Genomic DNA, 18,779 nt, shown 5'->3' with positions numbered 1-18,779 from the left:
CATCATCATCATCATCATCATCATCACTAAAAAAATGCATTGATTAGGAGAAAGTGTGCTTTTTAAAAGCATGTTTGAGTCAAAGGAACATAAATGTCACTCTGTCAAGGTAAAATGCTTGCAGAAACATGTACATCTGCCAAAATTGCATTCCCGTATTTGTATATTAGGGGGAATTCACACTTAAATGCTGGCGAATTTTCACGTGAACTTGATAAGAATAAAAAATAATTTCAGGAAATGTAGAGAACTGAGTTTAATGCTGCAGAAATGAGGCACTGAGGCAGACTTGAAAGACTCGCCCACCTCTCTTCTGAGCCCAGGGCCTTGACATATCCATAGTTTCAAACATTTCAGTATTTGAAATTGTCTGTCTTCGTGAAATACATGTTAGCATTAGCTTCAGCTGGGATTCGGAAGCAGATGATGGGAAATTGACACCAGAAGTTTATGTTGCTGGCCTTGTGGTTCAACTAGATGTAAATACTTCTGAAATGTCAAATTTACAGAGAATTTTTCCCACTATGCCTGTGAGTTGGTGTGTGTTCCCATCGTCTTCCCTTCCAGTCCCAGAGGAAGCTAATTTAAGTGTCCCTTTTCATGCTCCAATTAAATCAATTCACCAATTCACTCTGTTTTCACATAATCTTAAATTTAGCATTCCTTTTCTTCTTAGCTTTTGGCTTCATTTCCTGTTAATAAACAGTGTAGCGCACAACACATGCTCCTCAACAAAGCCATTCGGATGCACAGAGACACCAGCGATTTGCAAGTGTGTCTTCCATGTAATTGTTTTAAATTAACAAAAAGAAACACAAGCACACACCCCTGTGTGTGAGAGTCCTTTCTTTCTTGTGGTTTGAGATCTGTGCATCTTGTCATAAATCGTTATTATGCTTTATTAACACCAAATTTTATTTGTCCACCACCTACCATCACTTTGTATTTTGTAATTCTTACAATTGCACATTGGCACAGAAACATAGACTTAAGATGTGAGACTTGACAGAAAGCATAGCCCAAAAGCTACTGCCGGTGGTACCTTCAGGGCAGGACTTTAGGCCAGATCGCCAAGACCACTGGGTCTCTCGAGAACCTGGGTGAGTTGGATCACTCAGCAGAACCTGTTCCTTTAAATAAGGGATAGAGAACCTGTTTTCTTTTGATACCACATTCTCTTGAAGGTAATATGTTTGGGACTTCATGTTAGTAATGAGGGATGGGGGAAGCTGAAGCCAATGATGGGTGTGGCATGAGGATGGAATAATCTGGCAATATTGGTTTCTCTCAGTTTCTTGTTTCTTCAACCTTAAATTAAGTTCTCCACATTTTCACACAATTACATCCCTCCCTCCCTCCCTCTGTCCCTAACTTTCTTACTTCCTTACTTCTTTAATCCTTAGCTGGATAACTGCATCACAAAATTTGGAGGTGTGTTTCAGATTATTGCTATGTTTTCACCCACGTATTGGTTTGAGAAGTGTGAATTAGGGTTATTAAAATGCAAACAAAATTGGATTGCTGTCATGCCCCTACTGGGGCACCCCTTTTCTCTCTTCTTTCTTCTCCCCCCCCTCTCTTTCTCTCTCTCTCTCTCTGAAATTGTTTCACTAGTTTCTGTTCTCCCCACCCCATCAACTCAGGCCCTAGGACACTGTCTGCCCATGCCTGCTTTATGTTGGAATTTGGTGTTACAGAAAAAAATAAGTATTTAAAAGGAGGATTCCTGAATGCCTAGATCCAGCTTTGGGGCAAGTAATCTTTGGTGAGAGAACCATAGCAGAGATTTAAAATCACAAAATGAGCAGCAAAGTGTGGAAATATAGGCTGTTAGACCATTAAATTGTCCCCATCTAAGTTCCCCTCTTCCCTTAGCATAGAAAGAAACTACATATTTGGTAAGTTAAAAATGGTTTACTTACAAACTCTTCAAAGGTCAGATTCACATGCTTTTCCATGCAGCAGTCGAGAAAACATAGGCAGTAAAACTCAGGTTCCAAAGTGGTGAATGTTTCTAATTTATTTGTATAGGAACACAAAGATGGCTTGCTTGAGCCAAGCGGTCTGAGCTTGGAGCAACCATCTCAGACCTCCTTACTGGTAGGGTCCACATGGTGGAATGGAAGAACAAAGAGCTTGATAACCCTTCCTCCCAAGGTGTGAGAGAGAGCTGACCTAGCTAAACCTAGCAGAACAACTTGCTCTATGGCTTAACCCCTTTGTGCATTAACTAGACTTAAGCATGTTGGGTATATGAGACTGCCTATCCCACACTTTAAACCAGGCATCCCCAACCTTCAGCCCTCCAGATGTTTTTGAACTACAATTCCCATCATCCCTGAACACTAGTCCTGTTGGCTAGGGATCATGGGAGTTGTAGGCATATGGAGGGCCGCAGGTTGGGGATGCCTGTTTTAAACATTCCTATATGAATGATGTTCTCCACCGTGGTGTTTCTATAGGAGTGGAATCAAATAATTGACAATGCTACACTCTTGGGAGTCTGTCATATGGCTGAAACTATATTTTATCCAGATAAGCAACAACAGTAATAAATCTGGGGGCATTTCCAGGTATAAAAATATTGGGTGCTGTTTTCTGTGATTGAATATTTCGGTGGTAAAAAATTATGTATTCATAAGGGAGCCCATCTTTAAACAAATCGGAATTATCTGGCACGTTTTCAAACAGTGTTTCTTTAAAGGGCTTATTAACTTGTGCTGATTTAGGTTATCACTTAATTGACACCACAGAGTCTAACTTCCTCTGTCAGTTGAATTTGCACGGCCTGCATCTGGCTTTGCACGGCTGCTGAATGCCGCAAAGAGAGGTGCCTTCATGCTAAATCAGGACTGAGGTTGACTGCTACCCATCATGTTGACCTCCTGATTCCCTTGTTACACCTTGAAAATAATGCTGATGTTATCTTTGAAGCCACCGTAAGAAAGAATACAGTGTGTCACAGCAAAATTCATGTCTGCCATCACCGTTGATGAGAACATGACAACCACTTAAGAGATTTCTTTGAAGAGTAGGCATGAAGTTCAAAGGAGAGGAAACCCATTATGGGTTGGGGGGCTGTTTGTACACAATTTTCCTGTCAATTTTGCTCATCGGGTTATACCTTAGCGGAGCATGATAGCAGTTTCTCACTCTTTTTAACTGTTTCCCACTCAACTACATCTATGATTACGATAAGTCCAGAATGTCGTGCCAGGGGAGGGGAGGTTCACTATCTGGGCAGGGGGGGAAAGGAGTCACCCAGTTTGATGTGTAAATGGTCAGGAATAATTGTACTAAATGGTGGATTTAAAAAACTGATATAAATTTGATGTCCTTAAAAGAGAAGCATGCTTTTTATTGAAAATACCATAAATTCTGTACACAATATACTTGATAGGATACAGTATACAACTGTGGGATTTTACGACATTTTTTTTTAATTAAAAAAATGGCAATCAATTAATTGACTTGCACGTGGCACATTATCACAGTTTATGGATTCTATTAAATCTGTTTCTTACTTAGGATAACAGAATCTGATTATTCCTAACTAATTGCAGAACCTAAATTTTTCCCAACTGAAATTCATTTTGTCAGTTTGGGTCAAGTTCTACAGTTTGCTAAGGTCATCTTGAATACTCATTCTAGCTTCTGCGGTAGTGGCTACCCCTCCATGTTTGGTGTTCTGTTTCACCGGCTTCGACCCACAACACTGAACTCATGGTACCTAATTGTTATAAACTGCACACCTGAACCATGGGGGACTACCTACAAAGATCTCCATGTGATCAGGCAGGAATATAAGTAATAGAATCCATGACTGTTAAAAATGGTATAATTGTACATATGTGGTTTTTTCAGGAGGCAGGAGAAATTCTACAGATTCTCAGAGGCAAGAAGTTACCTGGTGGTATTCCAGAGGCGTTACTGGGCATCACCATCTTTCGCCCTCAAGTCGGTGCTTCTTGAATAGTGCTTTGGCATCCCGTGGCATCATTTGCAGCAAGTCATTATGGGAACATGCCAGCCATCGCTGTCATTTATGCCCATGGATTCCATCTACTGTTAGGCATGCTCAGATTAGACCTCCTGAAATTGTTAAACCTAAGTCATGCTCATTGATTTAAACAGGGGAACTCTGGCTAGTGCTAACATTTGATACAGTCTTATGGGTAGCATTCAGTAAACCTTTACTCGATGTGGACCCAATGAAGTTAATGGACCTAACTTAGGTTCATTAGGTTCAGCAGGTCTGCTTTGCATGAAGCTTAGTGGATACCACCCCGTGTTTTAAGAAATAAGTCTGATGTCATGACTGTTTCTCATGGTAAGCTGCCTGCCTGGCCGCAAACCCCCTCCCCCCTAAAAAAAGCAACATTTCCACACTCACTCGAGATGAAAAATATCCCTTATTTCCCCCTTTTAGCACCCGCTCCCCAATTGCCAGAGAAAAAGTTGCATAATGGAACTCTGCTGTAATTACAGTGAAATCCAGGCATACCTTTGAGAAAGCTATCAACAGGCCAGCTAATGGTTCAGAATGACTTTTCACAATATTTTCACTTGCAAGTAAAACTCCCTCATACTGCCTTAATGGGTTACACTTCAGGAAATGACAGCTTTTGAAATTATACAAAATACTTATTTAAGCAGCGGGATAAAGTGCCTCCAACAAGTGTGTGTGTGTGTGTGTGTGTGTCTGTATGTATTTTTGTAAAAAGAATATTCATTTTCCCAGGTAACTTTCCCCTCCTCTCACTTGCTCAGGCTGTATTGAAAATGGCTTTCCTGCCATCCGTCAGAGCTCCTGTTTGTCTCCACAATTCTGCTTCTCCTACAGAACTTTTGACATATTTCTCCTCCCTCGCACTCCCCATGTCTCTTCATAATAATAATAATAATAATAATAATAATAATAATAATTTATTTGTACCCCGCATTTGGGTTTCCCCAGCCACTCTGGGTGGCTTCCACAAAGACCAAAAATACACTAATATGTCATACATTAAAAACTTCCCTGAACAGGGCTGCCTTAAGATGTCTTCTGAATGTCAGATAGTTGTTTATCTCTTTGACATCTGATGGGAGGGCGTTCCACAGGGCGGGCACCACTACCGAGAAGGCCCTCTGCCTGGTTCCCTGTAGCTTTGCTTCTTGCAATGAGAGAACTGCCAGAAGGCCCTCGGAGCTGGACCTCAGCATCCTGGCTGAACGATGGGGGTGGAGACGCTCCTTCAGGTATACTGGGCCGAGGCCGTTTAGGGCTTTAAAGGTCAACACCAACACTTTGAATTGTGCTCAGAAACTACTGGGAGCCAATGTAGGTCTTTCAAGACCGGTGTTATGTGGTTTCGGCATGGTTACATCCACACCATGTATTTAAAGCACCTGGATCCCCAAAACAACAACAGTAGCAGCAACAGCAGCAGCAGCAACAACAACAATAACAACGGAACAGTGGTTTGTTAAGGGTGCTGTGAACTGTAGCTCTGTGGTGGGTAAACTATGGTTCCCTTTTGGAGGAAATCATGTGCATTAAATGCATTTGGACAATACCTGCATGGAGAATTTTCCGTGAGATTTACACACGTGGCCACCCGCCCTCCAAAAAATCCTGGGAACTGTAGCCTTATGAACTACATATCCTAGGATTCTTGGGAGGAAGCTATACATGCTAAAGGTGCTTTCAATGTATGGTGTGGAGGGCTGCCATTCGTCCGGAATTTCCCCTTCAAAAATGGTGTCTGGGCAGGATTTTCGAAAAGCGCTTGAAAGATCTGTGGAAACCCAGGCATAAGGCAGCCCATATCGGAGGTGTTGATTTTTTTACTTTTTGCAAATTTCGTAAAAATAATAGCTACAAGACACCATTTTATTCGGCGATTTTGAAAAAAACAAAACACTTCTGTGTCTGGATTTTCATTTTTTGAAATATGACAACTGGAATGGTGTGGATGTGACCCACACTTACCTGAACAGTGCTTTCATCAATATTTTTTGTGTGGCATTTACACTCCTTTTCTATGCTTGGGTTCTGACCTCAGTGGCGTGATCGTTGTTCTCTTAACTCCAGTGACTGGAATGTAGCATTGTTCCATGGGATTTGGGGCAGGCAGTGCTTTTTCTCAGCCGGAATTCACTGGAACTCAGTTCTGGCATCTCTCAGGTGGACACCATTGCCATTATAAGAGAACAAGGGATGTGGTCCTCTTTTTAAAAAGAAAAAAATAGCACTGGGGGGAGGGCATTGAAATATGGCAGCTACCAGTAGGGATGGGGGTAAGAATTGGTTTGCTCCACATTTTTGTGCAGTTTCCAAACCAATATTCAAAGTTATAATTTGATAATTTGCACTTCTCTACATTCTGCAGTGCAGACCTTTAAACAAACAAACAAGGCAAAAAAACGGGCACCTTGGCGAGAAATGATGTAGAAAAATGTCTTGCGGGAAAGTTGCGTATGGAAATATGTCAATTAGGAGAAGACTTTATATTTTAAAAAATATCAATAACAGCTACAAACTGATATGGATTGGTGTATGCCAATGGGGCATGCCCAGGAGAGTAAATAAAATCTTGGATCCAAAGGACTAAATCTCCTCCCAGCCCCTTGACATGACTGCAAAGCAGGGAGGTTATTTTTCTTCCATTGTTTCCCGTTGATCAAATCCTTGGTGGATTGCTTGAGAAAAATTGCATTGCGGTAAATAATAATAATAATAATAATAATAATAATAATAATAATAATGGGATGGGACTGGGGGGGGGAGGTTAAGAGTGTGGCACAGTTCACTTGGCTTACCTGGGAGCCTTGGCTTACCTACACCCCAGAAATGCATCCCAGAAGATGCACACCCAGTTTTGGCTCCGGAACAGTTGGACGGGATAAAAATGAGATGCAGCAGGTATCTCTCAATGAAGCATTCCCACCTGTGTGTGAGAGGGGGGGCGTTGTAAATAGGTTTGCCACCTGCAGTTTTAAATGTCGTCTTCTTAATCATCATCTTACATCTCATGCTAAATAGAGAAGCACTTTCTCTTTCATCAAAAGGGTTTTTTCAGCTACAGTGGTACCTCGGAAGTCGAACAGAATCCGTTCCGGAAGTCCGTTCGACTTCCAAAATGTTCAGAAACCAAGGCGCAGCTTCCAATTGGCCGCAGGAAGCTTCTGTGGCCAATCTGAAGCCACGGCAGATGTTCGGGTTCCAAAGAAGGTTCGCAAACCAGAGCGCTCATTTCCAGGTTTGTGGCGTTCAGGAGCCAAAACGTTCCACTCACAAGGCATTTGGGATCCAAGGTGCGACTGTAATGGATTTCATCTTGCAGCTTGGTGGTAAAGCATCTGCTTAGCATCCCTAAAATCTCCAGGTAGGACTGAAACCCTGGAGAACTGGACAGTGTAGACAATACAGGGGTACCTCGGGTTACATACACTTCAGGTTACATATGCTTCAGGTTACAGACTCCGCTAACCCAGAAATAGTGCTTTAGGTTAAGAACTTTGCTTCAGGATGAGAACAGAAATTGTGCTCCAGCAGCATGGCAGCAGCAGGAGGCCCCATTAGCTAAAGTGGTGCTTCAGGTTAAGAAAGGACCTCCGGATTGAATTAAGTATTTAACCCAAGGTACCACTGTACTGAGCAAGATGGACCATTAGTTTGACTTGGTATGAGGTAGCTTCCTTTATATCTAGTGTTTGTTATTTATCTTGGTTATTCTCTCCCCCTCCTTTTTTATGATTTCTTGTGCGGGAGGCGGTTTCTGGAGCCACGCTGTATGCCGACTCTGATATTCCTCGCCATTTGAAAACCTAGGAAAGTCATTCTCTTAAAAATCCTGATTTGAATAGGCCTCTTGTCTTCCCTGCCCATATGATACACCGAATGTATCTAAAGTGTAATATTTAATTGCATTTTCTTAATCTTCGCCACTGTATTGCTAAGCTTTCTAATACCTTTAAAATACTGAATCTTAGGCTTATCCTAATTAAAGAATCTCAATTTAATCCATATTGCATGACAATTCAATTTGTTGATTGCTTCTCCCCCCCCCTCAGTCTTCTCTTTCCACCCCTTCCTCCGAATGGCTCCCCCCCCCCCTTTTTGTGAAATTCCCGTCAAATGTATTAATTCAACATGATGAATCCTGTATTCAACCCACTGGAGTGAATAATTAAAATTAGCTGATAAAACTTTCAGCAGAATTACTTTATGAAATTGCTGAACAGATGTGTCATTTTAATGAAAATCCACAGACAAGCTCCTTCCCCCCTCGGCAGGATAAAAATATTATCCCCACGGCACATACTTAATTTGGTGGTAAATACACTCCGAGCGATTGCTGGAAGGAAAAGAAAAAGCAACTTGTCACACTTAGTAACTTGATTTTTCCCCAGCATGCCGTAACAGCTATCTACAGTAATTCATAGCGCTCCATTGTTGCTCGGAGTCCCAAAGAGAACTTATTAAAATGCAATAATCTCCTATTTAAACAGAAACAATAACCATTAAATTTCCTGTGGATCCAAAATTGAGCACAAGCCCCATCTGGTAAGAGTGATTAGAAGACTGATGAGGGAATTTAATTTGCAACATTCAAAGACTAAATCGGAGCCGATCGGGTCACCTGGGACGTGGAATGCTGCTTGCTGTCGTCTTTACGAAATCTCGACCTAAACTGAAAATGGAATGCAGAAGTGAAAATGTTACCCAGGGGCTGAGATTGACAGAACTGTATTTCATTATGGGTCTCCAACAGACTTGGCGAGCTGCGATGAATTTGGGGCGGTTTCCCTCCACCTCCCTTGTCAAGTCTTGCTTCTGCAGAGCGGATTCTAAGGATATCACTTCCTTTGCTACCCAATGAAGTGTGTTTACAGCTGGTTAATAATCATAAATGCCCCGACCAGCCGTATTTTGGTGTTAAGTTACTGCTAAGAAGTCCAGCAGTGTGTCTGCAAACATCTCAAAGGTAAAAGAGCGTGGCTGCTTCTAGACTTCATAGCAACTGCTACAAACTACACTGATCCTCCTAGACATAAAGAGTGAATTGGCTATTCTTTTTAAAGGGAGCACGATCCATATCCCTTTACTTAATGTGAACAAAAATTATTGGCTCACATCTATAAAATGCAACCAATCTGTTCAGAGGTTTACGCTTTAAGCAAACACCACTGTCACACTCTAGGGGGATCCTCTCAGGGCCTAAGGTAGGTCCCAGTAACAGGAGATTTAAGCCCTGTATTTAGTATAAAGATTTAAGCCTTTGGCCCAAAGAACAGGGCTGCAGAGGCAGCATAGTGCAAACAAACCAAGGTTAAGTGTAGAGTATCAGTCTAGGTCATGGTGCAGAGACAAAGTGGTGCAGCAGTCCAAGGTCAATGTCGAATGAAGTTTGGGCTCCAGAATAGAAGGTCTTGTGGACTCTGGCTTCCTAAACAACACTCTAACCGCACTCCCAGCAAAGGAGTAGCAGCTGGCTCATGCTATCAGGAGGGGCAGCCAGGTACACTTGCCCCAGAGGGCTAAACAGGCCAGCAGGCCCCACCGGAGGTCTGCCAGACTTACACTGTTATGCCAACAACGCCCCAGGCCTCCAAGCCTACTGGAGACTCCTCCCCCAGGCCTCAGACAAGCTCTGCACAGGCCTGAGGGATTGCTTACTCACATCCAGACCCCTTATTCACAAATAGACTGCTGTTTTGGGGTACATAGGCATGCACTTGGTCATCGCTCTTTGGTCTGGACCCAAAGTCTTGGCATCTGCACTCTCAAGGACTGGGGAAGGAGTGCTGCACATTCTCCTCTGGCTGCTCCAAGGGTTCTTCATCATCTCTCAACCCAGAAGACCCTTCAGTAAATATTCAAGATTGGATTCAAGGGGTCCTGCATACTCCTCAAGCCCTTCAGCCTGTTCACACTACCTGGTGCCAGGTCAGGGCTAAACAAGGCAGAAGCCACTGAGAACATTTAGCTCAGGGCTAGGGGAAGCTTGCATCCTTCCAGATGTTCTTGGGATCTAACTCCCATTAGGCCCAGACTGCGTGGCCAGTGATCTAGGATGGTGGGAGCTGTGGTCCAACAACATCTGGAGAGAAACAGGTTTCCCAGCCCTCACTTAGCTCCTCTAAACTTGGGGGAAGGAAACAATTAACTAGGTTTTGGGCATCCCTCTGTCTCAATAGATGATGGAGTGTCCCTCTGGGGATGAAGTCAATCTGCTGCATTAGAAGCACTGAAGTGACCTCCCTGGGGTGCAAACCTGGGCAATGTGTATGGAGATCCTGGGCTATCCAGACAACATGTTGCAGCTTGGTTGCAGGAGTTGTCAGAAAGAGATGTACAAGGCACCCAACTATCTTAGTGACTCCACTCTGGATTTGTGTAGGGTTTACTCCTTAGTCTTTTCTTCTCCTGAAGATATCCTGCAAGGCAGCAGAGGTTTAGGATCTGAGTTTTCCTTCCTACCTTCCCAGGATGAGGAGCCCCATCTGCCCCTCACTTCTGTCTACAACACATGCGGAAACCACCTTCTTGACCATTGTGCCCACTATTGGTCTCGTCCACTCAATCCACTGAAGCCTGTCTTCACATGCAGAGGAAGTCCCTACCTCTCTGAGGGTTGAAGACCCATTGGCTACCCTCACCTGGATTAGTCAACCAGTCAAAAGCCATTTCCTGGAGTGTGGCTGTTGTCACATGCTGACAGCTTCTGGGAGCGACAGAAGGAGCTGAGTGCAGGGTGGGGACCCAAGGTGGACAAACTACCCTAGCAGGAGCATGATGTGTCCCACACCAGAGATACTACCCAACACCCCATACACCCTAAACCAGATGCTAATCTATTAACAACATAGATTGTCCTGGAGGGCACACTTGTTTCATTCAGAAAGGAGGATGGACCCCGACACTGGGGGAGGTGTAGAGAGATTTTAACCCATTATCTCCCACTGTGGTCCTGATCTAGATCAGAGGGCCTGTCTCTGCAATTTGCATAATACGAAATCTCATATTGGTATAGATTGTCGACCTTTATTGCCACCACCCTTCCCCCCCCCAGAAAGCCCTGCATGAACATTTTCCTAAACTATGTACCTTGGGTATATCTAATTGCTTCCCCCACCCTTCTCTCTCTTTTTTTAGGAGAGGAAAATGCTCCCAGATAAAAGGGCTTGCTACTTTATTTCAAAGTGTTTCCTTTAAATAAAAGTCTTTCATCTTTGAACTTTAAATGCAGTTTCAACATCAATTTGCATTCTCAATTCATCCATGAGCTGCGCCCCTCCAAGAAACAGAATATGGGAACTGAGTTGTATGGGTGTGTGGAATGTGTGTCTTAATAAATCCCCAAGGTAATCAAAACGAAAGACAGCAAAACGAAACAACTCATGAAATATTCCACTATGTCCCCAGGGAATACTTAATGTACACAAGGTCAAGCCTTTGTAATGTTAATTTAAGACTTGTAGGAAGCAATCCGTCATTCTTAAAGAGCAAGGTTGCCATCCCTGATGACAAGTTTATGTTTCTGAAACAACTTCAGTCTCTAAAGAAAACAGAAGCCAACAGATCACCTGTATTTCATGCTCACGAATTCCTCTGGCTAGCAAGTGCTCACCTGTGCAATAATGTTGGGTGTGGGCTGCTTGATCACAGATCCAGGTTGGTCTCTTCTGCAGTTACAGGGTGAATTTTTCCATGGTAAGGATCCCTCCCACCTGATCTGTCACTTTGTGCCAGCCCTACCATTAGACAGAGTGAGACAGTTGTCTCAAGCAACTGAGTTTGGATAGCATGAAAGTCAACAAATGGTTAGATGCTTTATTACTCCATTTCCACTGCCAGGGGGAGGGAGCATATTTCGCCAAATGTCTGCAGGACAAATTCTCTGATAGTTTAGCAAGCGTGGGGATCACCATTAGTAGCAGCAGGAAGAAGTTGCCTTCCTTATTTTTCGTTCTGTCATTGCTACCGCTGTCAAGGGCAGCCTGGCTACCATTTTGCATCTAGGGTTGTCCAGACATTGTGCGTATGTGAGGCATATAGAATACTCAGAGAAAGTTCTACAAAGTGGGCTTCCTTTTCAGAGGTGGGGGAGAAAAACAAATCTCAGATTCCCCCTCCCCGGAATATTGCACATGCAGAATTAACATGCTACAGAAATAAATGGATCTACCTGTCCCCGGGAATATTATACCAACCCATTTCTCAAACCTTTTAGTCTGAGGGTTGGTGGAAACACACACAATCTCTCATTTTTCTCTACACCAATTTAATAGGTCTCTGTTGTTTAGTCGTTTAGTCGTGTCCGACTCTTTGTGACCCCATGGACCAGAGCACACCAGGCACTTCTGTCTTCCACTTTCTCCCACAGTTTAGTCAAACTCATGCTGGTAGTTTCGAGAACACTATCCAGCCATCTGGTCCTCTGTTGCCCCCTTCTCCTTGTGCCCTCCATCCTACCCAACATCAGGGTCTTTTCCAGGGAGTCTTCTCATCAGGTGGCCAAAGTATTGGAGCCTCAGCTTCACGATCTGTCCTTCCAGTGAGCACTCAGGGCTGATTTCCTTAAGAATGGAGAGGTTTGATCTTCTTGCAGTCCATGGGACTCTCAAGAGTCTCCTCCCGCACCATAATTCAAACACATCGATTCTTCAGCGATCAGCCTTCTTTATGGTCCAGCTCTCACTTCCATACATCACTACTGGGAAAACCATAGCTTTAACTATACGGACCTTTGTTGGCAAGGTGATGTCTCTGCTTTAGGTCTCTACCTTGTCCCAACTTAGTCCTCTTCCATTTCCAGACTTCAGCTAGCAGCTTCAGGCTGTCTTCTTGACCTCCATGAAAGGTCAGCTGATTCTGAGCAAAGAGGTTAAAGGGTTGGCTTGCATATGGCCTATAGGATTATGATCCTTGACAAGCTTAACATGAAGCATTTTGGTCCTTCTGTACAACAACAATTTAAAACATGGTGCTACTGTGTTTGGATTAGGAGAAACATCCTGCATTTCTCTTTATCCTTTCTTTCTTTCTTTCTTTCTTTCTTTCTTTCTTTCTTTCTTTCTTTCTTTCGAGGTGGGCAATATATGGAAATGACTGTGTGTTTGAAAGGTCACAGCGGTGGATGCAAACTCTTAAGTAGACAATTTCCCTTCCATGCATTCAGCATTACTGTTTCTGCTGATGATACCCTTAGGCATCTTTTCCTCCTCGCACAGATGGTCTCACTCAGCCCTAACAAAATATTTTAAGCAATTGCATAAATTAAAGCAAGAGGCCCCCAAAGTGCACCCCTAGCAACAATTTGGTAACAAAACAACTGGAATGCATGCAGAGGGGCAGTCCTTTCTTTGCAGAAAGTCCTGGAGTCGAATGGTTAGATATGCGGCGGTGCCTTCCAGAACATCATGGCTATGCACACTCACACTCACATGTACATACATGTACACATAAACATGCACGTGTACCAGTGGCCGACCTTGGAACCTCAAACTTCAATGGCACCCTGCACAACACCAACATTTGGTGCCTTGTCTTTCATTCTGCGTCATTGTTGTGGCTCTCCTTGTAGGATCTCCATTCTCAAGTCACCTCTGTACAGTGGTACCTTGGGTTAAATACTTAATTCTTTCTGAAGGTCCATTCTTAACCTGAAACTGTTCTTAACCTGAAGCACCACTTTAGCTAATGGGGCCTCCTACTGCCGTGCCACAAGAGCACAATTTCTGTTCTCATCCTGAAGTGAAGTTCTTAACCCGAGGTACTATTTCTTGGTTAGCGGAGTCTGTAACCTGAAGCATATGTAACCCGAGGTACCACTGTATGTACATACTGTTACAAAAATCATGTGCTTGCCCCTCTCTCTGCTGAGTGGAGGCAAGAGCCCATGGGGTCCCAGGCACCCAAGCAGGATCTGTGCTCCTTTGGAGAACTAAAGATGTGGCAGAGGTTTTCCATGCTTTAAGAAATATGGTTTATTCCCCTATTTACAGCTTCAGTCTGCATGCAGGGAGTCCAAATCTCATGGCATGGCCATTTCAAGAGGCATCCTTCTACCTGTCTGCCCAAAATGGATCTCGGCTCTCCTCCTTGTTCCTCCCAGCAACCCTTGGTGCCCCTGTCTTCAGCAGTAACCCTGGCAACCTTCCAAATTCCCAGTCTCTGGGGCAAGGGGGAGGGAGTTTTCTTGTATTGTTAATGTCCCTTAGTTGTTCTTCTGATAGCCATAGCTCTGACAAGTTGTTTTGCACAAGCTAGTCCAGGAATTCCTTTGCGGCTTACATTCTCCCTTCATATCACAAATAACCAAAATCCCTACATTTATAAATTTCTAGAGTTTCCCCAATATCTATAACACACACACACACACACAGAGAGAGAGAGAGAGAGAGAGAGAGAGAGAGAGAGAGAGAGAGAGAGATGGGGAGCTGCCTTACACTGAGTTAGACCCATAATTCATCTAGCTCAGTACTGTCTACGGTCACTGATGTTGGCTCTCCAAGTTTTCAGGCAGAGCGTCTGCACCTGGGACCTCCTGCATGCAAAGTTGATGCCACACAACACAAACACAAACAAAATGGGGTTCATCTCTCAATAGGTGGCAATTACTGTGCACCCCTGAGCCTTTTAGGCAACGGGCTCCCCCTTTTATTACACAGGGTTCCATCTCATGCCCCATGCTTTTCAACATCCACATAAAGTTCCTGGGGAGGTGGACCTTCAGAGTGCTGCTAATTCTTCTTTCTTCTGTCTATATCCAGCCCTTCCAAATTAGTTCAGGGTGAACACATCAACAGCAATATATTTTTTAAAAAATATTGTAGGAATAGTTATAAACAGCCACCTTCTCTTAGCCAGTGATTTACAGGTAGTTGGGAATAGCATCTTTCAGCCATATAAATGCGTATATTTTTATTTTGCAAATGAAAGTAAATAATGACAGGGAGGACATTCTGCAAACATGGAGCCACCACTAAAAAGGCCATGTCAACAGGGCAGGACCCAGTGGCAGCTCCACAAGGAGTCAGCTGAGGTGGCAGAGGAGCTGAGAGTGCTCAGATTCAGTAATGGGCTGGATAAGGGACAAGAAACTGAAGCTCAAGCCCACCAAAATGGAAGTTCTGTGGATGATTTATCTTTTCAGTATGGGGAGGGAGCAGCACATATCCCTGAAGGATCTGGTTTGTAGTTTAGGAGTGCTCCTAGATCTAGTTTTGACAATTTCCCTAGATAATCTATACCATACATGTCCAACAGGTAGATCATGGGGTGTTCTTGGTAGATCCTGGTAGAATCTCTGTCCCCCCCCCAGTGATCTCCTCCACCCCCCAAAAAAGCTCAACAACTTTGCCTTTCCCCAAAGAGCTCCATAACTCTGGCATCCTAAAAACAACAACTTTGATCCATCCAACGACAATGGGTAGATCACTGCCATTTTTTTTAAATACTGTGAGTAGCTTGCAGTCTATTGGGAGTTGGATGTCCCTGATCTATACTATCATTTTTTTCTCTGAGGTAGATTGACCAGAGTAGGACCTTATTGCGTAGCTAGATTCCTGCAAGCCCAAACTTCAAAGGCCAGTTTCAACATTGTTGGCAGGTGTATTCATGTATACTATTAAAGAATATTTTCCTCTTCTTCCAATAAATCAGTGGTGCCCAAACTTTTTTCAAAGAGGGCCAGATTTGATGAAGTGAAGGGCCGTGAGGGCCGACCAAAGTTGTTAACCTTTTTTTTTGAAGTTGTTGAGGTATTTTTAGGATTTTACCCCAGTAAATAAACTGCCACAGAGACCAGATCAAACTGACCGGCAGGCCGGATTAGGCCCCCGAACCAGACTTTGGACATGCCTGCAATAAATAAACAGGAAGAGAAATCCAATCTCTCCCCCCCCCCCGCTTTTTCTATATGTATGGACTGGCTTCTTTGTTTTAGCATCTCACGTTGTGTGGTAATGGATGGTGTTGGAAAAAGCTAATGATGCAATCTCTTGGCGTTGCTTTACTATGCAGAGTACTGATAATGAGCTGAGAGTAATAAGGTACGAGTCCCTAAAGATGAATTCTGATTACCTTGGAGGTATTGTCCCCTGTACGCTCCTTTCCTCCTTGATGTTTCTGTAAAGAACATTTGGAATTTGATGAGGGTTTTGTGTATTTGACTTTTAATTAGATTTGCAGTATGTTAGGTTAATAAACCGCAGCCGCACTGAATCGTCTACGGCCAGGAGTAGCAGGCGCCTTTTCCTACCTCCCTCTCCCTGTCTTCTAATTAGAATACTCCTTTTTATTGACATCCGAGAGGGTAAGGGTTACCTCACATTTAGCCAATAAATATTACTTAAACTGGGCAGAAGCTAATGGAACTGGGCACAGACATCTGCTTGGCCACAGTGTGAGATGGATGCTGGACTAGATAGGTCACTGGCCTGATCCTGCAGGATTGCCTTAAGTTCTTAGGTGTGGAATCCATTCTGATTCTCCTTGGATACACAGATTTTATAGACAAGCTGTGGTTTTTTTTATTTTAAGGTGCTGGAACTCACCATGTAGTTGTTACAGTAAGTCACAGGGTGACTCGGGGTAGCCCTAAACAGATGCCAGTTTGACGACAGCTGCGTTCCCCGCCAGTGGAGGTGCTAAAAACTGCGGCAAGCTGTCTTCCTAACTGGTTCAGGGGGTCACCCCTGGTTCTGGTGCAGGTCAAATAAATGCACTCTGCCTCCTGCATTCTCTTTGATTCTGGCGGATGGCTAGGGCAGCTCAGAAGGGTCCTTGCGTGGTGTGTTCCCACCTCCCCCAGGAAGAAATAAAGACACAGGACAACAAACAATGCTCTCAGCTAAGGATGGAAGCGACCTGCAAAACAACCTAAGGCAAAACGTTAACAAAGCAGACCTACAAACTGAAAAGCAAACCTCGAAAACAAACCACTGGATACGAACTAATCAGCTGGCTGGCATGGCGAAAAGAGGAGGGAGTCTCAGCCAGTCCTAAATAGGGCAAGCCACGCCTCCCCCCCCCCCAGCCAGCCGATTGGCTGGCTGGGTGGATGATGCGGCCAAGGATTCCCTAGTTCTCGCGGGGGCTGGGGACAGCCCCAGCGCACGTGGGGTGGGCATGAAGCCCGCAACCCCACCTCCTCCCAAGCTCGGAAGTGGCTTTGTGTGCATTGGTAGAGGCCTGGTTGGAAAGCTTAAAACCCGCCGCCACTACACAAAAGACAGAATGAAGAAAAGGAAATACGAATTGACCCTGCTTTGTAGCTTGACCAATTTTGGCCAGTCGCTAGGCGGAGTCATAGTTCTTTTAAAAAGGGTTGACTCGACGCTGACCAGCTTGTGTTTTGACTTGAAATGCTTGTTTTGGGCTTCTTAGAAATATGTAAAGGCAAGAAGTTAGCAGGGGAGTGTGTGTCAACCTCTTGGTCCCTAAATTAGTGGTGTGCCTGTGGATGATGGATAGGGATGCTTGAGGGATTTGATCATTTCGATATGCATTTACCTGTGAACACAGATTTGAATAAAGAAACAGGATGGTCTTATGGGACAACACATGTGCAAGTGAAATGGATATAAAATAAATTGATTTACCCACAGTGGTGGTGGTGGTAGAGGAGGAGGAGGAGGAGAAAGAAGAATCCTAATACAGTGGTACCTCTGGTTACGAACTTCATTCGTTCCAGAGGTCCGTTCTTAACCTGAAACTGTTCTTAACTAGAGGTGTACTTCTGCTAATGGGGCCTCTTGCTGCCAATGCGCCGCCGGCACACGATTTCCGTTCTCATTCTGGGGCAAAGTTCTCAACTCGAGGTAATTATTCCAGATTAGCGGAGTTTGTAACCTGAGGCATTTGTAACTCAAGGTACCACTGTACGCAGTCAGTATCTGATTTTATTTGAATTTGTTTTCTTTCTGCACTTGGTTTAAATTGTGTGTGTGTGTGTGTGTGTGTGTGTGTGTGATATGCAATCGTTTTGTATATGTTTTTTATTGTATTGATAAATTGATTTGAGATGTTTCATAAGAGGTGATTCATAAATGAAAATAATTAATAGTGAGGAAGAGGGAGGAGGGAGGAGGAGGAGGGAGGAGGAGGAAGAGGAGGCACTGATGCTAGCATGATCTTAGCAGTATAATTGCATGCATTTAGGGACACAGGGGTATGCATACCCCTAAACATTTTGTGAATCTTTGTACTTTCGTCCATTTACTGTATTTATTTCCCCCGATTTGAACTATAAAATGGTGATTTTCTTGAGTCAAAATGAGAGTACCCCTAAACATTTTTTTAGAAAAAAAGAAGAAGGACTGCATGCATTATTTCAAGATGTTTGCATTTGATGTTTGCATGTGAAGGTGAGTAGCAGATCAAATGTTGTATCCCTAACTAAACCATATTCGTAGAATATTATTTCACAACACAGCATCCAAGGGGCATGTGGATGGATTTGAAAGAAGCCCTTAATATCCTACCCCATTTTAAAAGGCAGAGATGCTGTTTTTCCCTCAGAAATCCCCTCTCTGTTTATTGCCCCATTTTTGTTTAGCAAGTTGTTCTGGCAATTTAATCCATACGCTGTTGCATTCGCTCCTATAATTTAGCTGCCATTTTTCCTTGGGTGAGACAGTGATTGGTTATGGCAGGACTGTAATACGTTGTCAGCCCTGGTTACCCGGCGCTTGTTGACGATGGCCTAACATTGCCTGAGACAGGGTGTCACCGCAAAATTGTTTGACAACATTGATGCCGTGGTTAACGGTGAGCGCTAACAAGG

At 43.7% G+C, this 18,779-nt stretch overlaps 1 protein-coding gene across 6 annotated transcripts in view; it reads left to right on the top strand.

Annotated features, from left to right (window-relative positions):
- AUTS2 (activator of transcription and developmental regulator AUTS2) overlaps window positions 1-18,779 on the top strand; it is a 679,139-nt gene that overhangs the window by 307,644 nt on the left and 352,716 nt on the right. The gene's annotated exons all lie outside the window — the stretch shown is intronic.

This window comes from Podarcis vaucheri (assembly GCF_965113315.1).
Source record: "Podarcis vaucheri genome assembly, chromosome: 15".
Lineage (NCBI taxonomy): Eukaryota > Metazoa > Chordata > Lepidosauria > Squamata > Lacertidae > Podarcis > Podarcis vaucheri.
This window is presented reverse-complemented; position numbering and strand designations above follow the sequence as displayed.